The sequence below is a fragment of the Alligator mississippiensis genome, chromosome 4 (genome assembly GCF_030867095.1).
Source record: "Alligator mississippiensis isolate rAllMis1 chromosome 4, rAllMis1, whole genome shotgun sequence".
Taxonomy (NCBI): domain Eukaryota; kingdom Metazoa; phylum Chordata; order Crocodylia; family Alligatoridae; genus Alligator; species Alligator mississippiensis.
Window position 1 is genome coordinate 179951551 of NC_081827.1, and position 25099 is coordinate 179976649.

Below are 25099 nucleotides of genomic sequence, written 5' to 3' on the forward strand. Positions count from 1 at the left end.
GAACCATCCTTCACTACAACAATCATTCCCTCTAATTTTGAAAGCAGCAGCAATCAGTTAGCTATTTTTTTCCTCACTTCATTATATGCCATGTGGCTTCTTAATATTTCTTTTAAATTACAAGACCATATTAAGGAAATTAATTTTGATCATTGTGAATTCCTCCTGTCAGACAGAATTTGCATATCATGGTAAATGATCTCAGCCCCTTTGTAACAATGAACTTGTGCTCAAGATTCACGATTTTTGTTTAATTATTTTTGTAATTCACTGACAGTGAGATGTGTACTTGATGTATTACAATAGACCTTTTAGGGTTTTCTAGCAAGACATTTAATTCAGATGATGCATCTTATACGTGTAAGTAGAAAGAGTTCAGATTTTGGCAAAGCATTACATTACAATTACATTTAAAAGACAAAGCAGTTTTGAATCACAGTGCAGAAGCTGAGAGTCATTTTTCACAGAACAAGTAAGTATATTTGCATTAAATATAACAGACCTGAGGCCTTATTTTAAATTCTAATGAAGAAAAAAGAAACTGGAGTTCAAGTTCTAGCACTGTAAAAGAGTACCAGCCTGTTGAAGTTAGTGGAGCTACACCAGTATATAGCCACTGTTATTTCAGTTCTGGACTCTCTTTTCTCCTTGCGTTCAGTTTATAGATTTAGGATCAGTTTCAAATACTTTTTTTTTTCATGTTGGGTAATACATTAACCCAACATTTTCTGGGGGTATGTAGGGAGAGGGCCAAAATGACCCAGCTTGAAGCTGCAGCGAGCCAGGCCAACAGTAGAACCTGGCCACCTTCTCCCCTTCTCCCTACCCCACACTTCCAGGACTCCCACTGCAGCATGGCACAGACAGAGCTCCCCCTCCACTAAAGCCACAGCTCTGTAGGCTGGATCCAAAGTTGCTGAACCTTGCCTTAACCCATAGGATTTCAGAGGGACTATTTGTGTGATATTGAACTATTGGGCATGAAACTGGCTGTTTTCAGTGATTATTCTCCAGAAAATACAAGTCCTTCTTTCTCTTATTCATGTTGATTTCCTTTGGAGTATAGGGACAAAATAACTCTACTGACTTTGCTGGAGCAATGATAAGTTGCACCCGCTGAAGATTGGCCCCAACTGAGCAAGTTCTTAGTGCTTTAAATCATACCTTTGGAGAGTCTTTCAGAATTTCAAGGACAAATCTAGGAAAATAAATGGCTGATCTCTGATGGAATCTTCCTTAAAGGTTTTGTAAATTTAAGAAGTGCCATTATTGATAGGAAAGAAAAAAAAAAGAATGGCTGACCAGCCTTTAAAAAATTATTAGGCTGTTTAAGGAACAGTGAGTATTGCACTAAAATATCATGTGGAAATTAATTGGAATCTGAAATCTTAAGTGGAATATGTTCTGATTTGTGCATGTATATATTTTTTTAAAAAGTAGGGAAGAAGCTTAGGATATGATCATAGTGTTGACTGAGATGTTTCTATATCCAGGTTTCCTCGCTTATCCCAAGAAATTAGAAATATTTTTTTTTTTATCAGTGTTCTCCATTCCAGGGCTCTGATCTTTTTTTTTATTTAATGCTTCCTCCTTCCATGCTGTGAGGTCCAATTCTTCTTCCCATCATTTCAGTCTGCCCTGGTGATGTCAAAAGGCTGAAACATCTGATCTGTGAAATAAACATGGAAAAAATGAGTTCCCTGCTTGGAGCTGAACTAGAGGGAAGACCCTTTCATTTCAGAGCATGGCATAGAGGAGCCTTGAGAAAGGAAGGGAACATGCCGGTGTGTGACCAAGATTGCTACAGAGATTAATACCTCAAGGCCAGTCACCTTCTAACCACAGGACTTCCAGATTATACAACTTCTTTGTACTGCCAGAGTAGCATAAAAATAATTAGTATGGCTCAGGATCTAGCCTGATTTATATTAGCTTAGGACATTGTTTCCAAAACTTGATCCCTGGGGCACACTTTTTTCTGGACTCAAATTGGCAGCACACTTGACTCTTACACTCAAAAAGGTGTGGTGGGTGTATGTGTGTGTGTGTGTATGTTTGTGTGTGTGTGTGTGGGCTGTGCGAAACTTCAGTTGGTGATGCGATTCAGAGGAGATTTGGCCTGATTCAGTGACCAAATCTCCAAATCTAAATTGAATCAGGGGATCAATAAGAAGGTCCGAATCGATTCAAAGCTCTCTGAAACTTTGGAAAAGATTCAAAGAGCTTCAATAATTTGGGCAGTCCCTGCCGGCTGCAGTAGGGAGCTGGAGCTGGACTTGGAGTTGGTAACTAGGGGGAGGGGGAGGCGGGGCTAGAGGAGGGGGGAGGGAACCATGGGGGGGACCCCTGCCTACTCCCCCAGCCCTCCCATGGCTACCCCACCCACCCCATCTCCCAGTGCTTTAAAAAAAAGCTCCGACTCACTGGGTGCTGCCCAGCAGGGGGGCAATCCCTACTGCCCCCCAATACCCTACGCTGCATGAGGGGGCTCTGTCATGAGCTCCCCAACCCCCCTCCACTCCTCTAGCACCCCCACAGCTGCCCTGCCCACCCCAGCTCTGGCCCTTTAAGAAAAAAACAACTGAATAAAACCCCAAACTCACCAGCTTCTGCAGAAGCCTTAGGGCTTTGTGGGGCTCATGGAAGAGCCCCCCACACGGTGTGGGGCAGTGTAGGGCAGCAGGGATTGCCCCCACCAGGCAGGAACTAGTGAGTCTGGGGGGTTTGGGCTTTTTTTTCCTTAAAGGGCCAGAGCTGGGGCAGGCAGGGCAGCTGGTGGGGGGCTGGGATAGTGGGGGGTGAGGTTGGGGGGCTCGTGCAGAGCCCCCCATGCAGCATGGGGTAGTGGGGGGCAGTGGGGATTGCCCCCTGCCCAGCAGCACCTTATGAGTCGGGGCTTTTTTTTTTCAAAGTCCTGGGAGTTGGGGCGGGTGTGGTAGCCATTGCCGGGCTGGGAGAGCAGGTGGGGGATGGGCCTGCATGATTCAGAGATTCAATAGCAGCCAAATCTCTGAATCAGATCCAGCTGAATCAAGTCAGGATGGTGGCTCAAATCACCGAATCAAATCACTGTCCTCCGAATTGGCCGAATCCGAAATGATTATTAGTCACTTCACACAGGCCGTGTGTGTGTGTATTTTCCCCTCAAAATATATAACCTATTCCATTACCCTTCCAGAGGAAATCAGACCAATGCTGAGATGTTCTGTTAAAAAAAATGACACTAAATACATCTTTCTTTAATCAAAGGATTAGTCTCTATATCAGTGGTTCCTCAATCTTTTTAGCCTCAGGGCATCCCCCCATAATTTTTCTGAATTTCGCAGCACCCCAGCTAAAAATCACTGAGATAGATCTAAACTTAGAAAAAATGTGGAGGGAGGCCTTAAAGCTAAAAAATGTTGAGAACTGCTGATCTAGCTTGTGCCACTTAAGGACCTCAACCTGCTCTGCCCTGCTCTGTCCACTGTCTTCCCCTCTCTGAGGAGGTTTCTACCTCAGGGACCAAGGCAGTCCCCACCATTAAGGCTGCTCCTTTAGGGTCTAACGTGTTGGTGACAACCCCTGTGACCCTTCCTGCTGGCCTCAGGGGTGTAGGAGGACTAGATGTGGTGAGCTGGGCTGCAAAACATGGCTCTGTTTGTGCACTTTCTGCCCACTCACACTGGTGTGGACTGCCAGGAATATGGCAGGGCCAGCCCAGGTGCTGCCTGGGTTTGAGGTGTGGCAAAGAAAAGTGGCAGCAGCAGTCCCAAAGAAGCAGCCTCAGGCACTGCTAGAGTGGATGGGACAGCCTCAGGGTGCCTGATAGGGGTGGCGGGTGGGGGACAGAGATAATTTACCTCCTCACACAGGAGGATCTCACAGTACACTTCTGTCACAGTCAGAGCATAATACTGTGCTGTGGCACATCACTGTGCTGGGACATGTCCTTTGGGAATTGCTGGTTTAGGACCATATGCAAGATATATGACATTTACTCCATATGCTAATGTAGCCACAATCAAGTAGGTGGTTTCATGGAGGCATCAAAGCAAAAGTCAGGCTTTAAGAAGTATGTAAATGTAGGTGGATGTAGATCAGGGTGGGCAAAATATAGCCCACAGGCTGAATCTGACCCATCAAGGGATTTTATATGGTCTGCAGCAAGTCCCTCAGCCCCACCCAGCCCAGGCATGGGGGGCAGCCCAGGATGTGGCACATGTGGCTGGTCTCACCACCCATGGGTGTGTAACATGGGAAGGGTGGCACAAGGGCTGGACTCTGCTTTCCAGCAGTCCCAGCAGCAGTAGCTCCTACCCATCCCATCTGCCCAGCCGAGCACATCCTGCCCACACGGGTCCCAGGTTGGTCTCCACAGAGACCCTGCCTGCTCTGTCCAGCGCCTCCGGAGTGATCTAATAATCTACCACTTAGGGAGCTTTCGTCATCTGTTGCAGGGTGGGAGGGGTGGAGGTGTGGTTTTTACCCAGCCCACAACAACTCACCAAAACTTCTTAAGTGGCCCTGCAGCCCAAATAATTGCCCACCCCTGATATGGACCTTGGGGACTACCTGAAAAAATGGTCCATCTATAGGGTGCATCACAGCAGTTGGTGCAAAGAAACTTGAGAGCAGCATGATATTGATGACAAAACAGAGGTGAGACAGGAAAAAAGAATAGGTAAGAAGGAGCAGAATAATGCAGGGACCTTGTAAGATAATCACCTAATGTTAACATTCCTGGAGGCACTGGAGGAAGAGGAGGTCAGATTAATTTGTGGGGCTGTTTAATGTTTTTTTTCACTTTTTGTAAGGGGTCAAGGTAGATGTCAGGAAGGCCAGATCAGAGATGAGAACCTAGAGAAGACAATTAGCTGTACAGACAGGACAGGCAAATCTCAAAAAAGTTTGGAAGTAGTAGTAGTGCATACAGGTAGAAAATTAGTCAAAAACACAAGGAACAAACTGTGAAGTTTAAATAGCTGTTACATTTCTTTTAAAGGATTAAGATCTTTCTCGAAATAATCTCTGTGTGAAGTTTAAAAAGTTAGAAGAAGAGAAGATACCAAAAGCTTGTTTGCATCAACAATAACTACCTCCTCTGAGTTTTCACCTTCTACTGAGGCTAATAAGACTGTCAAATTGATGTAAAGCTTCCTGCTTGCTAAATTATAGCACCTAGATTTACATTACCATAATATGTGATGAAAATGTAATAGTATCCTGTTTCAGAGCCTGTGGATTTCTTTTATTACTTACAGGTGATTTTCTTGTAAATGTCATTATAGTTTTCTTTCTTCACTTTTTAAAGGAAAACTGAATCCTATTGTGTTATTTATTGAGTAAAATGGGTTGGGATTTTAAAAGAAAGGAAGGACTTTTTTTTCTGATGTGTTTTGAGACACTTCCTTTGCATCACTTCTAATAAAAGGAGTTGTTTTGTAGATTGCGTTAAGAAGTAATGTACTAAGGCATAGGTTAAATCGTACAGCAAGCACATCCCTTTTCTTTAAAATCGATGTTTGTTTAGTGAAGCCAGTCATGTTAGCATCAAATTTATCTCGTTATCTCATTTGGTAGCATCAGTCCTATTTACAACTTAAGGAAAAGATTCATATTTTCATTCTTGGTATCCTTATTTAATTCAGCATATACCATTGAATAGATATTTTAAATGTATTTATAATGGAATGCAGTATTGCCTTTGCAAAACATTCTAAACCATGACTTTGGCTTCAAAACTGTGAGAATAACATAGACACTGTAAGATTTTTTTATCACAATACATTTGGGGTTGTCTTTGTGGACATTTTCCTTTTAAGAAGTGTCTGAAACAAAAATACCAATTAACATGAGATCCCTACTAAAATTGATATCAGTGGTTATAGGCCACTGTCGCCAATATGACCAGGCTTCTAATTGCTTTCGTAGTTATGACAGCATAGTCCTAAATCCTACAAACCTGGTAATTTAGAATGGTTTTATAGATGCTTTATGTCAAAATAGAACAAAACAACTGGATTACACAAGCAAATCTGCCCCCAAATATATCCCCAGTGACATGGATTTATGTGTATCTATGTCTGTATCCATCAAGATTTGTCATTTTTGTCTACAAAATACTATTTGTTTTTAGGTGACTTTATTCCCCCTCCCATTTTTGCCCAGTGTTGTTTCTCTTCACTTAGATTTGATCAGATTACTATTGCTATAACTGTACTGTTTCCTGAGCTTCCAGGGAATAAAAATAGATTTTCTGTTTTGTATTTGAAGCCATTTTTCATAAACTACACAAACCAATAGTGTGCTTCAGAGTGTGGCTCTCTTTCCTGAAGCCTGAATGAATATATCACCAGTGTAACATGCTCATTCTTATAGAATTTTGTGTTAGAAATTTAAATTTGATATTCTGGGGAAATTGTTACCAAGGTCTAGTTTGCTAGGGTAAGTTTTATGCAGGGTATGGTAAATGGGGGGAATTCAGATTTCATAGTCTTGAAATATTTGGCTACTTTAATACATAGAAAATAGTGGATCGTGAAATTATTATTGGATGCTCTAAAACCAAGTATCATGTGATAGAACTAAAATGTAAAATTGCATATATTTGATTATGCCACTTAATCATACTTCACGGTTAAACCATGTATTGGTGTATGTCTTATAGAAATTTTATACCGTTTATAAGTTTCAAAATTATCAAAATTGGAGTAGAGGAGATTTTAAATGTGTCCAAATGATTTAGGGACAGAAGTCTGCTGTGCTCTTTTATGTATTAGGGCCATAAGTCAAAACAACCAAGATCGGACAACCACTGCAGTTGCCTTAGGGAAAAGAAGCCATGAGTCTGCTCAGATACACTACTCAAAAAGCTTGTTTTAGAGATAGAACAGCAAGAGCATGTTTTACCTATAGCTGCATGCTTTTCCTGCAGAAGTTTTACACAAAGGACTCTGTTCCTTTCATTAACACAGATGGTTTAAAGAGTTTACCATGCAATAGCCTGAAACTGCTAGAAAGGAGGAATCACTCTCTGATTCAAAACATAACCTAGGTCCCTGAGTGGAACAGGGTATCTTTGAAGAGCCTATCCTGCTAATTTCTTGTTTAACACATCAAAGCAAGGAAAGGATGTTTTTATTTCTCATTGTAAATCAAATGCAAATTACAGCTTGTGATTTTGTGAAGAAGTCCTGCTTCAAAAAGTTCCTGGTATCCCAGCTGTTTTTGATAGTGAATACATTGTTATTGGTAATATAGATTTCAGTTTGTAGCACAAGTACTATGTTTCAGGAATTTTGCTATATCCAAATGGATAAGGAAATTGACTTCTCACTTGCTCCTTGCTCCTACTATTTTGTTTTAAATTGCATTTGTGAAGATGAAAATCAAAGACCTTAAGATTTTTTTCCTTTCTACCAAAGAACTGAGATCATAAAATAAATGCAACAGACATGCTCTCATTCAAAATGGTCATTTCAATCACTGTTTCTACATGATCTGTTTCTCCTATTTCTAAATATTCATACAGTACCTAATCTGGTGAATGTAAGACATTCAGTGATTTGGAACCTCGTAATTTAAGTGGTATTTAATAATCTCATCCTGCAATTAATTGGGTTAGGATTATTTTCACATTAGTATTACATGTCAAGTATATATTGATCCTATCCTTTTATCCTTATCCATTTTTAGTAGTACAGTTACCACATAAGAAGCCCAATGATGTCCAAAGTGTAGTATATGTTTTCTGTTCTTCTCTAGTGTGTTGTACTAGTACTGTGGTACCGTAGTTACTCTTACTGCTCTTTAAGGCACACTCCAAATATATGTCATAATCCCTGCAGGAGGTTGCTTGTCTGGGGGGGTGGCACTTTTTTGACAATTTTTTAAAGCTCAGTATTGATTTTCCCCATATGATGGGTGACTTGGAGGGGGTGAGCAAAGCCAGCAGTTTGGAGTTTTGCCCGAAGTACTGTAACTAATGGCCTCACCTGTTTGGCCAGTGCTTCACTTAATCAATATGGATGGCTGCAGTAATTGCATGGTAAGCTTTTTCTGAGTCTTAAAATTATAATCTTTCAAATGTCTATTCTTCACCAAAAGAACTCCAGGGTATTCTTTGATTAATCGAAAAGTTCAAAGGACTAGAGCAGGGGTTGGCAACCTGTATCCTGCAGGTCAGATTTGGCCTGCCAATCAATTGCATCTGGCTCAGGAAGCTGGGACACTGATGGCAGTTCAGCTGCTGAGTTGCATATATGTTGGGAAAATTTGTCACTTGGGTTGCACATGCATTGGGATGTCAGTGGTTGGATGGGTTGCATGTGCATTGGGATGCTGGCAATTCAGTGGCTGGCAGAATTGGTAGTGGTAGGGGATCCAGCACTCCTAAAAGGTTGCTAACCTCAAGACCAGAGCAGGTATGGGAATCCTTGGCTCTGGTAATAGAGGATCTCTGTGTCTTTTAATTTGCCATGTTAAGAGGAAAACAAGTGTCCTGACTTCAGATGCCAGTATATGAGAACGTAGCCTATTGAGCAGAATACATTGTCCACAGAATTTGGATGGAAAAGGGGGAAAGTAACATACATTTCCTGAAACAGAGCACAGTGACAAACTCTTTAGAGAGATTGGAAAGTGCAACATGATAGACAGTGTGTAATCATAGTCTTGTTAGCTGAACTGGCAATGAAGAACAAAGGGACTAAAGTGTCAATGGAAACCTCTCCATATAGTTAACAGGCACAAAGAACATTGTGTCCTTTAAGGCCATCCATGTAAAAGAAACACCAGTACAATGGCACATTTGCTGAGCAAGAAGTCCCTGCTGCCAAGGGGATTGTTACTGAACCAGAAAGTGTTTAAATGGGTGGTAAGATCACTTGGCACTCTAAGACTCCATAGAAAATTTCAAAGACTTCTACTTTTCCAGGGAGCCCAATAAATGAACTCAGTGGTCACTTTTGTGCTGCAGCTGTAATCACAAAAATTTCAATATAACATCACTCAGTATCCTTCCAACCTAGTGTGATTTATATAAAAGTTAAATAATCTGATCAACTCAGCCATGATCTAGCATGCACCAAGCACCTACAGCTAGATTGCTGAATGCCAAAAGAAGAGAGAAACAAGAATGTCAGAAATAATCAACAGTTTTCTTGTCTTTGAATTGCTTTCTATATATAAATTAAATTCTGGTCCCTATTTATGTAGACCTCAATCAAGCATGGTCAACCTAAGCCTAGAAAGCCTGAGAGAGAAGTGTAGCTAGCTTTCACATATATCAGCCTCTGATTCTCTAGCTCAAATGACAAAGTCCCCATTTTACAGATGGGTCTGCTAGGAGTAGCTTTCAGCCCAAGTCAGAGATGAGGCTTAAACTCTGGAGCACTAGCAAGATAACTGCTCTGCCACCAGCCCTTTGCACGGACCACAACATTTTCCTGAAATCCTGAAAGCCAGCATTACTCCTTCTCCCTAACTCCACTTTCTCAGAGAAAAGGCCCAGTTCAGAAAAAGCTCAGAAATACTCATAAGAGGCACAGTTCAGAAAGAAAACCACTGATCTTCCCAGGGACCAGGGAGGATGGGAGGGGGAGGGAGGTGGGGGTATGTTGCTCCCCCTTCAGTTTCTCCTTCCAGTTGTGTAAGTGTGAGTGGACAACCGGGGCACAGGCCCCAGGATGCTCAGTAAAGGGGACCACCAGGGTAGAAGCCAGTGGGTTCCAACCACATGGAGCCACATCAGGAGTTCACTCTTTGGCTCCCTCCATCTCTTCCCCACCTCCCTTCACCACGCAAAACACCATTGGTGTGAGGGGTAGTAGTAGGTGTTGCTGCCAAGAGCCAAGTTAACCTTTCCCTGGCTCTGCAACCACAGCCAAATTTAAGACTTTAGATCCTCACTTGCCATATGAAACTATGGTGATTGCAGGGCCAAGGGAGAGTTAATCTGACTCCTCCACCCTTTTCAAAATCCTGGATCCACCCATTTTCATACCAGAATCTGTAGCAGTCTAACTAGCTAGAGCACTTGTTTCAAAATCACTCTTTTGAAGGGTATAGTTTAATTATCACATGGCTGGATGTTGAAATAGTTTTGCTTAAATATTAGTTTGAACTAATAAAAAGTTTGTGGCACTCAGCTGTGGGAAGTACAAATTCTAGAAAAAACAGTTGATTGGTAAGTCATTTCAACCTCCTGCCAGTGATTGATAGCTCTAGCTATGAGTAAAGAGAATGTAATCCATTTACAAAGGATTCAGTATTCTAAAGAAAAGAATTGGGCACCTAAGGAATGTGTTTTTGCTGTCTTTTATAGTCTGTGTTATTGATGAGTGACTATTTTCCTACGAGTGCAGTGGCTGGTATGATCAGTCTTTGAAAACTAGTGCCAGCATATAAGAAACAAAAAATGATGCAGCTATATAATGACAACATAGATGGATTTCAAATGTACTGTAGAATCTCCTCTGATTTTTGTTCAGATTTCATGACACATGGTTGTGCATAACTGCTGTGTTTAGCAAAGATGGCTCACTGATATAGCATCTTAGGATAATTCATAGCATTTTCTCTTGAGTTAAATCTTAATGGTATTTCATCCAGATATTGTGATGGAAATTCAGCTAACTGGCAGAATTTATTTCTCTTTTATGCACTGATAATAGCATGGAACCTCTGCGGCAGGGTGTAAACTGTGAATGAAATTACAAATAAAATCCCTGCCCAGTCCACAGAATGTGAGTGTTTCACAGTCTCTTATGTATGACGCTATTTATTGCACTGTTCATTTGGGACCCTGCCAGCACAAAGACTAAGTCAGGGAAGTGAAAATTCCTAAACTGTCCTCCTGATGTCCCTCTTTTGGATCTTGCCTCTTTTTCCACATATATATTCAGCTATCTATTAAGAATATTCCCACCAATTAACATACTTAAAAAAAAAAATCATGTTTTAATATTACATTTTAAACTTTCTGTGATGTTTTCAAACCAATACATTTCACCAAGTGATATTGATAGTATGTTTGCTGAAGTGGCTTTCAGCTATGCCAGAGGTCATAAGAAAAGTGTTCTCCAGATACAGAAATAAAGGAAAGATACAGAGCTCTCATAGGTTCCTTCAAATGTTAGTCTTTTAGGAGCAGCTTAGGTAAGTAGAATAAACTATCTAGCTGATGGTGGCAGATACTGATTGCTAAATGCTTGTTCTTTCTTTCTATATTTATATAGCCAATGTTCAGAGGCAAATTTGAAGATGGGCTAATTCCTTTTCTGCCTTGCTACATTTTCAGTATTCTTTTGTAATTACAGACATCTTCAACTGTGAATTTACTTCTGCATAATCAAAGGTCTTAAAAATAATCCATGACAGGGTGTTCTGGGGGTGGGAATTGGGATACTACCTCCCAGAAGAGCTTAGTATAAATGGAAAAAGCCTCCTGTGTTTTTTAAATAACTGCAAGTTAATACATATTCATGACAAATCTTAGTGAGAATCTGCAGAACAACAGAAGAGAGAAATAAAACATTTCCTTGGTGAATATATTCAATACAAAAAAATTACAAATCATCAAAAATATACCCATGTCAGTGCAATTTCCCACCATCTGCTTGGGCATTTAAGGTGGAAAATTCCAATATGCTAAGCCATTAAAATGGAATATTTAAATATGTCTCTGGGATGTCTGTTCTTTCACATGTTCCAAATATATCTGTTTACACTTCATTTGCTTAAAACTCTAATTCTTTTGACTCAAGGGGGAAGCTGTTTGACCCCCTTATGTGACTCTCCAAATATAAGTATTCTCAATGTTTCTACTCTTGAGCTATTCTCCCAGCCTGTGACTCTGGCAGCACTATGACAGTCCTCCTTTCTGAGCCTTTACCTTGTCTCCTTTGTGATATAGCCATCCATTTCAATAATACCAATATTCTCCTTCTCTGTTACTGTTCAAGGAACTGTATTGACAGTTATTCCTACTTTTGTTTCTATATGTCTTTTAGCTAATCAGTAAAGTTTTGCAATTACACAGATATATTTGTGTCTTGATGGTCTTTTGGTATCTCACAAATTTACTCAGTGAAAGCCTTTAAGTAATTGTGTAAAGTATTTGGGGGGGGGGGGGAACTTGAGTAGGAGCAGTGGAGAAATTCTGCATTTCTTATCATGCTTCAGTGTGAAGGCTTATTTTTTAACAGCTGTTAGATAAGCATCATGGTGTTTTATGAAATGGTGTCTGAAGTGTATTCAAGAGCTGTTCATCTTTTGTGAGCAGAGAGTCACAGTTTGCTCTCTTGAAGTGAGTGAAGCTGCATCTGGCTGCAATATCCACACAAGGATACCTTATTTGAAACTTCAGATCCCCGGGAAAGTATATCTGGATTCTTTTGAAGCTGTACATAAACTTTGAAAAATAAATTTTCAAATATAAGTTAAGAAATATGCTTGCTGAGAGTCAGGTTGTTACTGTATTGGAGTTGCATGATTTAGTTCATATTTGCCTTAGGTGATCATTTAGCATTACCTTACAAAATGCTCAAGAAAATACAATAGCCAATGCAAAAAGCTAACTGATTTCTTCCATAAAAACTAGCAAGTCCTAAACCCCTCCACCTATACAATAAAAATACATCTGCTTGTGTACTCACACTTAGATTCTCACTCCTTTCCTCATACACACAGTCCCCTATACTATTTCTCATGGAGGTAATCAGTTTCTCAAGAAAAACACTAGATTTTTTCCAAAAAAATGAGGTGCAAGCAGGGCTCCTGTAGTACCATTTCCACAGCATTACTTAAATAAGAAACGTGAGAGTATAGGGGCTCCATTGGTGCTATGATGCAAAGTCCTCTTGCAAGTCTCCTTCAAGACACAGCTTGACTTCAAGGTCAAATGGAAGCTGCTGTTAAGTACAAGTCAGATGTTGTTTAACTTGTTAAATAGACCTTGTTTCATTTTGCCGATCTACCTTTCTTGTCCTTAGTAGGGCTGTGCAAAATGGCCCTGTTTCAATTTGGTTTCAGATTCAGCTGTTTCTGAGGACAGGGATTTGTTTCGGTGTTTTGGATCATTGTCCTGTTTTGTTTCGGCCGAATCTCCTCCAAATGTGCTTTGAACGGACTGCAAGCTTCTCACAACCCTACCCAGAGGGGCAGGGCTTGGGGCCCCAGCGGGGAGCAGGACGGGGCCATGGGTGACTCATCTGGAGGAGGACCGCTGCCCTCCATGCAGGTGAGGAGACCCCCGTGCAGATCGCTGATCTCTGTCACTCACACTTGGATTCTCACTCCTTTCCTCATACACATAGTCCCCTAAACTATTTCTCAAGGCGGTAATCAGTTTCTTAGATGAGAATGTAAGTGTGAGTGACAGGGATCAGAGATCTGCACAGGGCTTTTCCTGCACAGGGGTTGCAGGGCAGGGAAGCAGCGTGGAGTAGCGAGTAAGCCTGCTTGTCCCTGCCGCGTGAAGTGACTCAGCTCTGCAGGGAGCAGAGATCCATGCCAAGGGTCTCCTCACCACCACTGCCCACCCTGCACTGCCCTGGCGACGTGGGGCTGCTCAGGGCAGGCAGCGGTGGCGAGGAGACCCCAGCACGGATCTCTGCTCCCTGCGGAGATCCCAGGTTGCGGGGCAGTGACCAGCACTGCTCTGTCGTGTGATCTGGCTCTGAAGGGAGCAGAGATCCATGCCAGGGGTCTCCTTACGGCCGCTGCCTACCCCACGCTGCCCCGGATCTCTCTCTGCTCCCTGTGGAGCCAGGTCGGACAGCAGGGACCAGCACTGCCCTGCTATGCAACCTAGCTCCACAGGGAGCAAAGATCTGTGCTGGGGTCTCCTCACCAGCACTGCCCACCCTGTGCAGCCCCGCATCACCGGGGTAGCATGGGGTGGGCAGCAGCGGCAAGGAGACCCCTGGTGCAGATCTCTGCCCCCTGCAGAGCCAAGTCACAAAGCAGTGTAGCAGCATACAGCTGTTTCCCTAAAAGCCCAGCTCCAAAACGCTGACATTTTCTGAAAAATTTTCTGAAATGTTTCAGATGCCTCGTTTAGTTTCAAAAATATTTCTGAGCCTTCTGTTTTCATTCAGATTCAGTGTTTTGGGTGCCAAAACAGCCTGAAACACATCCAAAATGAAATGGCTGTGGAAAATTCGCACAGCCCTAGTACTGAGATCTTCGCTTAATCTAGGCTACTTACTCACATTCCTCAGGACAAACCCCACTGTTCTGATCACAGAGTAACTTGTCTAAGATAAGTAAATGACTTTTCCTGTACTATCACAACCATATCCATGCCAGCCATATCAGATAGCTGATGATTCAAATGCAAAGAAACTATATTAGTGCTCTTTACAGTTTGCACCTAACAGTGGTAGGAGTACCACTCTGTATTTAAAATAAAAAGCCAATATCCAGGTGAATATGTTTATGGATATGCTTCAGGGTTGTTGGTTGTAGCCGTGTTGGTCTAAGGGCATAGGCAGATCAGGTTCTTTGGGTAAATCTTTTATTAGACCAACTAAATAGTTGGAAAAAAATGTTCTTTGCAAACTTTTGGGTATAAGCCCTTTCTTCAGGCATAGGGAAAGTCTGCTGGAGTTTTATGTGCTGGATGGAACAGAAGCCAAAATGTAAAATGCAGGTCTGTGAAAATGCAAATGCATGGCAGTGAGGATCAGAGGGAATGGAAGACAATAGGTGTGAGACAGGAAGATGTGGGGAGGGGAAGGGGTAAATGTTGACCTGCTGATAGCATGTAGCTGTTAAAATGCAGACAGGTTACCTGGGGTTATCAGATGTCAGGCAGGTTATAATGTGCCACAAATCCACTGTCTATATTTAGTCCACTGGGCTTTGTATCCTGTAGATTTATGAAGTGAAGTTCATAGGCTTGTCTATGAAAGGTGTTCCATAAATTCCTTTTGAGGATTAGAACAGGGAGATTAGAGAGAGAGTGGTTGTCTTGTGAGAAGTGTGTACCCACAGGTAATTGTATCCTTTTGTCTGATAGATTTTCAGTGTGCCTTCATTCTGCTTTGCAATTGTTGTTTGGTTTCTCCTACATATTTTCCATCAGGGCATTTGGTGCACTGGATGAGATATATTACATTTCTGGAGGTGCAGCTGTAAGCTCCAGGAATGGTGATGATTCTGTTATGGGGTGTAGTAATTGTGGGACCAGTGGAGATATGTTGGCAGGTTTTACATTTCTCATTCTGGCATGGTCTGAATCCATTTGGTGTGCTTTGAGCCATAAGAAGTTTGCTTCTGGTGATAAGGTTGGCGAGGTTTGGTGCTTCTTTGAAGGCTAGGATGGGTGGTTCTGGAAAGATCTCTTTAATAAATGGGTCACTTTCTAGTATAGGTTGCAATTGTTTGCGGATTTTCCATATAGGTTCCAGGGAAGGATGTTATGTCATAACTATTGGTGCTTGATTCATGGGTATTTCCTGTTTATATTGCAGCAATTCTTCATGTGGTATCCAGGTGGCTCTTTCAAAAGTTCAACCTATCTCTCTGAAGGGCGAAAGTTGTTTTGAGATTCATGAGGTAACAATCGTGGGTATTCTCCTCAGTGCAAATTCGATGGTATCAAGAGGACTTGGCTGTATAATATGGCTTTCTTGCTGTGTTTAGGGTGATTGCTGGTTCTATGAAGATATGTATGTTGTTCCATGGGGTTCTTGTATGTGGTGGTTTGTATTTTACCATTTTGAATATTGATCATAGTGTCTAAAAAGGAAATGTTGGTGCTGGGGTATTCAAGAGATAGTCTAATGTAGAGGTGATGATTACTGAATTTGTGATAGAAATCAATCAGAGACTGTAAGTTTTCCGTCCAAATGAAGAAGATGTCATCTATATATCTTAGGTATAGTATGTGTTTGGTGCAGTTCTTGAGGAATTCTTTTTCCAGGTCACCCATAAAAAGGTTGACATATTGTAGGTTCATTTTGGTGCCCATCACTGTGGCTTAGAGTAGGGGTCAGGGGCATGTGGGTTCTGAGAACAAGGTCCAGGGGTTGTGGGCTGAGGAGTATGCCCTCTCCAGCTGTTGCTCTTAAAGCAGCAGCAGCTGCAAACTCTTTTGGAGTTCCTGGCATGGCAGTGCTGCCCAGGCATGAAATCTGAAGGGCTAGGGACAATTCCAGTGTCCTCCTAACATGGCACCCAGGGTGGGTACCCCTTTCTCCTATGCCTAGTTACACTACTAGTAGTGATACCTATCACATATAGGTAGTGAAATCATCTCTTAATATATAGTGACATTTCTAAATGCATGTTTTCAAGCCAAAGGAATGAATGTGATATTTGTAATAGAGAAAGATAAGAAATGTGATGTTTGTAATAGAGAAAGATAAGAAGAAAAACTATTTTTCCTCAGCATTATTATTTTTCTCCTTTTTTGTTTTTTCCTTTCAAATGCATTCTTCTCATATTTGAATATTGTTTTCCTTTCCCTTCTTATGCATTCTTTAATTTGAATGTCCTATCTGAGCTAATGTTCTATTTTTCTGCTATATATCTTTCTGCTTTTAAAATGTAATTTTATAATTTATGCAAACCTTACTGTGATTGCTAGTTTTAGTAAAATAAGAATGCAAATGAATCCCCAAAGACAAAAGAAAAGATGCATTTTTGTATTGAAACAAAAGATTCTATCAAAGACATGACTTTGAAGCTAATCATAATCTCTTGCCTTATGATTTGCCAATTTCATCAAATACTTGACATCGCCTGAAGTTTTAGAAGAGGTCCTAGTATAGACTGTTGTGACTAACAATAAGATTAAAGGAATTAAAGCACCTGTAGTAGTTGTGAGTTCAGAAAATGGAGACATAAAACTGCAGCTTGCAAAAGGGAGAAACACAAATGGTAATTTAGAGGAATAAACCTTGAAGAAATCCAGTATTCTCAAAGAGATGAGAAGGTCCATTTAATACTTAATCAAAAAGGTTGTTGACCTGGAAAAGAAACCATGGCTGCTGCTCCAATCTGAGATTCTAAAAGGATAGGAGAGGAGGTCATCACATAAAAGGTTTTCTTTAGACTCTGCTAAAGAGCTTTTTCACTGAGATCTTTTTGTCTCATTGAGAGTATATGATGGCCTTATTCGTGCTGTACCTTTGAAAGAACCAGAGAGTAACAGCTCGTTTCTTGATATTTCCTGAAAAAGCTGAAATGCCATGCATCTAAGAAGAGTAAAGAAATTCATGTGCAAGGATTTTCTATCCTAGATGCTTCTTGATGTGAATACTAGGATTCCCCCTCCCCCCCCCCCAAAATAAAATAAATGGGGGACATGGAGAGAAACTAAGGGAAACTACAGTGATTAGGATTTTCAGGCATCGGCAATAATGGTATTCCCTTCAAATGAAATAGTGTGACACACCAGGAAAATAATGGGCTTCTTGCAGTGCTAAGAGGGGTCAAATGCTTTAAATGAGTAGCCTTCTGGTTAGTGCCATTCCAGTCTGTCTGTTGGGGAAAATTCCCTGCCAAGTAGTGTGTAGATGCCTTTTTATACAAAGAGAAATTTAATACATTTCTGGCTTAAAGGAGGAAAGAAAAAAATGAGGGCAAAACCAAGACAAGATAGATACTCTTTTTAGAAGTTGCTTTCAAAGAATAATAGAAATATTGAAAACAAGTGCAGACCTTTATTGATCTGAGCTACTATGCGTGAGAAATAATGGTGATGGGTCAGCGAGCCAGCAAATATTTATACACATGCTCCCAGCATAATGTAACCAGGCTAGACCACGGTCATCATACAACCTAGTACCTTTTGACCTGGTATTTTCTTTACAGTCATCTGTAAAATGGTTGAGGAATGACAAGTATCTGCTCAAAGCATCTTCTCCAGACTTTGAGCAACAGTGCTTCTGACTAGCTTTACCCTAAGGTCCTGTTCCTGTTCTAGACTTTCTATTGCTCAGAGCACCCATGCCCCAGTCCATGACATTAATATTTTTACTGGCTTCCATGAAACCTATATTCTCCATTCTCAACAAGAACCTTCATTAAACGGCTTCAAGCAAGTTCGTTTTGCTGTGTGGCAGTTTGTATGCCAAGACATTAATAGAATCATAGAAAATTTGTGTTGGAAGGGACCTCAGGAGGTCATCTACTTCAGCCCCCTGTTCACAGCAGGACCATCCCCAACTAGATCATTCCAGCCAGGACTTTATTGAGCTTGGCCTTAAAAATCTCAAAGGATGGAGATTCTACCGCCTCTCTGGGTAGCCTGTCCCAATGCTTCACCACCCTCCTAGTGAGAAAGTTTTTCCTAATATCCAGCCTAAACCCCTCTTGCTACAACTTGAGACCATTGCTTCTTGTTCTGTCATCTGTCACCACTAAAAACAGTGTAGCTCCATCCTCTTGTGAACCTCTCTTCAGGTAGTTAAAGGCTGCTATCAAGTCCCCTCTTAGTCTTCTCTTCTCCAAACTAAATAAACAGAATTTCCTCAGCTTCTCCACATAAGTCATGTGCCTCAGCCCCAAACCATTTCCACTGCCCTCTGCTAGACTCCCTCCAACTTGTCCACATCCTTTCTATAGTGGAGGGCCCAAAACAGGACACAGTACTCCAGATGTGGCCTGACCAGCCTAGAATAGAGCGGAATAATTACTTCCCTCGATCTGCTGGCAATGCTTCTACTAATGCAGCCTGGTATGCTGCTAGCTTTCTTGGCAACAAGGGCACACTGCTCACCCATATCTATTTTATTGTCCACTGTAATTCCCAGGTCCTTTTCTGCACAGCTGCTGTTTAGCCAGTCAGTCCCCAGGCTGTAGCAGTACACGGAGTTTTTCTGTCCTAAGTGCAGGACTTTGCTCATGTCCTTGTTGAACCTCATGAGATTTCTTTTGGTCCAATTCTCCAAATTGTCTAGGTCACTATGAGTCCTAGCCCTACCCTCCAGTGTATCTACTACACCCCCCAGCTTGGTGTTAAACTTGCTGGGTGTGCACTTCATCCTATCTTCCAGATCATTAATGAAGATATTGAACAAAACCAGCCCCAGGACCAACCCCTGGAGCACTCCATTTGCTACCAGTTGCCAACTAGACATTGAGGCATTGATTACTACCCATTGAGCCTGACAAATTCAGTCAACTTTCTGTCTACCTTACAGTCCATTCATCCAACCCAAGCTTCCTCAGCTTGCTTGTCAGAATGCTGTGGGAGACGGTATCAAAAGCTTTGCTAAAGTCAAGGTATATTAGTGTCCACTGCTTTCCCTGTATCCACAGAGCCAGTTATCTCATCATGGAAGGCAATCAGGTTGGTCATGCATGACATGCCCTTGGTGAATCCATGCTGACTGTTCCTAATCACATTCTTTTCCAAGTGCTTAGAAATGGATTCTTTGAGGAACTGCTCATTGATTTTTCTGGCAACTGAGGTGAGGCTGACTCTACTGTAGTTCCCTGGATTCTCCTTCATCCCTTTCTTAAATATGGGCACTGTATTTGCCTTTTTCCAGTCATCCCTAATCATCATGAGTTTTCAGAGATAATGGCCAGTGGTAATCACATCAACCAACTCCCTTAGCACCCTTGGATGGATAGCATATGCCCCCAATGGACCTGTACATGTCCAGCTTTTCTAAATAGTCCCTAACCTGTTCTTTAACCACTGAGGGCTGCACTGCTCACCTCCTCCCCAAGCTGTGCTGCCAGGTGCAGTAGTCTGGGAGCTGACTTTGCCTGTGAAGACAGAGGTAAAAACAGCATGGCACCACCTGTGCAGCCATGCATTGATCTGCAGGATGTGTCCACTCCTTCCAGGGCCCTTCCCCTTGGCCAGAAGGATTGAGAACACCACCTGTGCTCCTGTCACCCTTCACCTTTGCACCCAAATCCCTGTAGTCATTCTTGATCTGCTCAGGGTCACCCCTGGCAGTATCATTGGTGCCCACATGGATGAGCAACATGGGGTAGTAGTCAGAGGGTGGGATGAGTCTCAGTAGTCCTTCCATGACATCTCAGATCTGGGCTCCAGGTAAGCAGGAGACCTCCCAGGACAACAGGTCAGGCTGGCAGATGGATCCCTCCATCCCCCACAGAAAGGTGTCCCTAACCAGCACCACCTGTCACTTCCTTGTTGTGTCAGTGGTCTTGATCCTCCCCAGCTTGGGGATTCCTGGCCTGGCCTCTTCCACCCATGGAATGCGCTTCTCCTTCTTTATTGCTAGTGCTTCGTATCTGTTCTCCAGACAAACCACTGCACATGGGGATGATGACTTCTTGCTGCCAAAAGATACAAGCTTCCAGCTTCCACCTTCCTCAGAGCCCATGCCCTCTTCCTTTTCTAGCACCACCTCTGGCAGTCCTTCCTCCACAGTCCTAGAGGTTTCTTCCAGCATGGAATTGATAAAGTCCTAATGGTGGACAATGCTTCAGAGCCTTGCTACCTCCTCCTGTAGCTCACTTGCCTTCTCCCTGAGGGACACCACTGGAAGGTGCCACTCACATTGCAGGCACTCCCCAACCTGGATGACACTGGAAGTAATCTGCAAGCCACAGTCTGCACAACACCAAACCAGGACCTGGGTGGAAGCCTCACTGGTGTGTGGTCCTGCCTGGAAAGGTGGAAGCAGAGGAAGAGCTGGAAGTAGCAGTGTCTCTGTGATTGCAGTGTCCTCCAACCATGTTTCTGGGTCTTATAATCCACTGCCTCTCACTTCTTGCCTCTCTTTCCAAGCAGACCTTCCCTGTTTACTGTTCCTTGATCTGAAATGTTCCCTTTCCCCTGCAGCCTCTTTTCTCTCAGCAAACTTACAGTGAAGGAATGTGAGAGAGTTTCCAAGCAAACTCCCTAGATAACTCCTCCTCTCTCTGGACTGTAGTTAAACAAGGGACTTAAGTCTTGGTCTAGCTGCTCAGTTTTAGCTACTAAAATAAAAGTATGTAGGTTAGTCAGTCCTAATTACACATAAAAAAAGAATTATTACTTTTTCAGGCTCCTCTTCAAACAGAGGGATGGCAAACTGACCTGCAAACTGACTAGGTAACTGCTTGCAAACTGTCCTGTTTGCTTCTCCCTGTTCACTGTATATTCCTTAATCAACATGAAAATAGCAATAATACCATCTAATGGTATAGTATAATATTCGTTTTTTATAATCCAGCCAAAGAAAGACTCAACTTTTGCATGTGATTTCAAAGTGAAAACCGTAGGAAAATCTCAGATAGCTCCATGCTGGAGCAACATTATTACAGTATCACAGCTCATTATACAAGATGCAAGAGCACACTAACTCCAGCAAGTATGAAAATAATTATTTCATTTAATGTTGACCAGTTTTGCCATAGTCCAATATTATTTTTTACTGTCCTTTATCCTGTATGATAAAAGGAAGGAATGGACTTTCCAAGCTGCTACTTTCCAAGCAGCTAATTTCCAGACTGCTTTCCTAATTTTGTCTGTCTGAGTTAGGTTAACTTTCCTATCTGTTTACAATACATTGGGAATTAGATAACAGCACACAGAAAAATGTGTTGGACTGTGAGGTTTTTTTGTAATATTTTTGTGTTAACTGTGCTCATTTTGTAATAAGGGTGTGTGCCTAGCTAATGTATGGGGTGGGAGGAAAGGGTTAGAGAGCCAGGGAAGCCAGAGTTTATGGCCTGCATGACAGAAGACACATCCATCATAGAGAGAGATTCTGGAGAAAGCGAAAGATATGCATAACAACGGACAAGGGATTGTGGACAAGTAGGATGTTATCTGAAGGAGACAGTCAGCAGAGAGTCCAGCAGAGCAGCTTTGGAGCTTGGAATTAGGGCAGACCAGCAATCTATTTGCATGCTCTGGGTTGTGTGGGCTAGATTGGGTACAGAGGAATTCCTTAATCCTTTGGAGGGGGGCAGAGAATCTCTGGCTGAGTGGCCTTTGCCCAATAAATGTTTTATTGAAGTTGAATTGTCTATTTGTTGCTTGGAACTTCAGGTTGAACTTATTCATCCCAACAAGAGGTAAACTCCCTTTCTCAGGAATGGACTGGGATGCTAGCTCCTTGAATCAGGATTATGGAGAATTAGGTTCTTAGAGTGGGAAGGAGCCAGTCCTCCCCCAGCCCCATTCCCCATCTCTGGAAGCTATGCCTAAATCAGCTTCAGAGGTTCACTCTCAGAGACCAGGAAAGGCAGAAGTAGTATCAGGCAAACTGCCCCCTGGAGGAAACTCCTGCACATGTATTATAGCAAATTATCTGGGATTGTGATATTTGGAAAATAGTATTGTAATTGTAAATAAATTGTATTGTAACACTAAATTTTGGAGAGAAAAAAAGATACCGATGACAGAAAGCAGAACTGCAGCTAAGAAACAATTTGTAACTAGGAAGACTGACTTTGGCTTTTGTTCAGGGAAAAGTCACTGAGAGTGCAAATGAGTATAGAACTTCCAAATGTGATAATTATTATGTTATTACTGGAAGGGATTACCTAGCCTGCCTTTGCTTTTTAAATAAAGAGGGCAAGTTAAGGCAAAAATGCAAAGCTAAATTTCATTATAATTTCAGCATCCATCACATAGCAGATGGAATAAGTAGCTCACCTCCAGTAAGAAATTATTATAAAATGTTATTGTTATTTAATATTTATGTTGGGGTGGTGTCTTGAGGTCTTAGCTGGGCCACAGCTATGTTGTGCTAGTTGCTGTATAAGTATATATATAGTAAAGTACAGTCATTTCCCTAGAAGAGTTTATTAGAATTTGACTTATTTATATTCCTCAACCTTAAACAGTTTGTGTGTTTGGGGGTGGGGTGGGGTGGGGTGAGGCTCTGAAAACTCAATACTGGGAATACCTACATTGAAATGCATGTGAAAAACTGATAGTTACCTATGAGACTCTTAAAAAAGCCTTGTTTGGAATCTAAACATCTTGACTGTCCTAGGTGATTTGAACAGAATGTTAATTATGGGTGTTTCCAAACAATGCAACTTCTTTTCGCAAGAGTGCAAATTTTGATTCTCTGGGGATCTTAGATTCTCTACAGCAGTGCAAACTACAGCTTGACTTAGCTCATATTGTTCGTAATATACATTCTCTTGTTTACCTGTTTCCCCTAATATATTAATGTTAAAATGCTGGTTGAGATGATAGTTTAAAGTAAGCTGGTAATATTGCTGCAGGCTTTGTTTAGGGCTGGAAGCACTGTTCTACCTTCCAGAAAAAAAATAAAATCTATTCTTTGGCACACAATATTCTTTAAAAGACAAAGCATTTTTTCACATTCCCCTTTCCCAACATAATTTCCTTAAACAAGGGGTGGTTTCTTCTTGCTTAATTATTTGTGCTTGCTATACATTCATCCTACACTGTTCTTTCACTTTACATGTTTAGTCCCAACCTCTTTGAGGCTAAGGACAAACACTCAAAAAGCCCAAGCCGGAATTGATTCAGTCTCTGCAGGTTAATCTAGCCTGTAGAGATTGAATCAAGTTCCAAGTGGATAGACATTCACTTTTGCGTCAGGAAATTCAGGCACATGCCTGCAGTGGCTCAGGCTAGAAGAAGGGGGTGGCTAGAGTGAATCCTCAGTGGTGAGCTAAGGTGGGGGTGTGGCCAGGCCCCAGCAAGATGCCATGATTAGGAAGGGGTTCACACCCTCACACTGGCCTGCAAAGTCCCCAACCAGGGTGAATTAAGAAAATATTACTCAGCAGCTGCAGGAGCCTCATGGCTCAGCCAGCTCCTCTGCCACCTAATGCAGCTACCCACTGCCCAGGGCTGACCCATATGCTCTCAGCCCAGGGCTAGGACCTGGATAGCTGCAACTGGAGCCTGAAGCTCCCTCTGGCTGCTGCAGGTTGGGCAGAGCAGGGCAGAAACAGTCCTGGCCTTAAATGCTTCTCCCCAGCTCAATTTGCTGCTATCCCAGGTGCATGTGTAGATGTGCCCGAGAGCAGTTCACTGCAGCGCAAATTGCTCTGCAGTTTATTCAGTCACATTTACTGCATGTGTAGATGTGCCCTGCAATACTGTAATATTCTCTCATAGCTACTGTTAAAGTAGAAGTGCCTTTTCTTTGTATATGTAATTCTAATTGTTTTACAGATTCTGCAGTTCGTTGTACTAGGGAAAATGAAACACCTGTATTTATTAGCTGAGTATTAATATATGTTATATGTTATTTATATATATTCCACCTGAGTATTTACCTTGTTTTCATAAAAAAAAGTTCTCCCTATGCTTAAGGATGGCTTAGATAAGTATTTTGTTCGTTAAAATTAGGAGCATCTATAACAATTTTCATAACACTGATAATGATAGTACCATTATCAGTGATAACACTGATAATGATAGTACCTGGATGTCCCCTTTGTATTTATCAAAAATCCATGGGCAGGGTGAAGATGGGATATTATTTTATTTACCTGAATCTAAGATAACATCAAATTTAAGATAACGCCCCAATAATTAGATTCTACACATGGAAAGGTATACATTTTGTTATAATTTACCATATATAGTATCTAATTACTGGAGAGTTATCTTAAATTTCTCCCATCCATCACTGTAATAGGGAGAGCAGTGACAGGAGATCACCTTGCCCCTACACCTGCATCCCCAGCCCCTGGCCCTGCCCAAGCCTGTGCCTGCACCCTGCTACTCCCTGCTCATGCTTACCCTCTCTGCCACTTGCCTCCACCCCAACCACATATTCCCCATCATCACCTGCCCCTACCATCTCATACTCTCTCCACTGCCTGCAGCCTCCCACCACTGACATTTTGTGGTGGCTCCAGCTGTGTCCCCAGGGCTGTGAGCATTGGCAACCCTGGCCCCATCAAGGCAGAAGCAGTCATGGCAGTTTGAACCTGGCCGGGTAAGGGCCAAAAGGGCCAGAATAGGAACAGAAGGTAAGGTGGGGGAGTAGGAACGGAAGGTAAGGTGGGGGTGGTGGGAAGGTTGGAGAGTTGTGGTGGGGGAGCAGGCTGCATGTTCCCCCATGTACCACCCACCTCCACCACACAGTCTCCCCCAATGCACCACCCCAGTGTGGGTTCTCCCCACTGTACCATTCCACCACATCACATGCTCTTTTCTATACACTGCCCCCACCATAGGGTCTCCCTGTCACTC

At 42.1% G+C, this 25099-nt stretch overlaps 1 protein-coding gene and 1 long non-coding RNA gene across 4 annotated transcripts in view; one reads left to right on the forward strand and one right to left on the reverse strand.

The window, feature by feature from the left end:
- The window catches only part of SPAG16 (sperm associated antigen 16), a 988711-nt gene that overhangs the window by 477767 nt on the left and 485845 nt on the right, over positions 1 to 25099 (forward strand). The gene's annotated exons all lie outside the window — the stretch shown is intronic.
- LOC109284308 (uncharacterized) overlaps positions 318 to 25099 on the reverse strand; it is an 86231-nt gene continuing 61449 nt past the window's right edge. Inside the window, exon 3 of the long non-coding RNA XR_002091717.1 lies at positions 318 to 1669. This is a non-coding gene — a long non-coding RNA (uncharacterized LOC109284308). The remainder of the gene's footprint in view (positions 1670 to 25099) is intronic.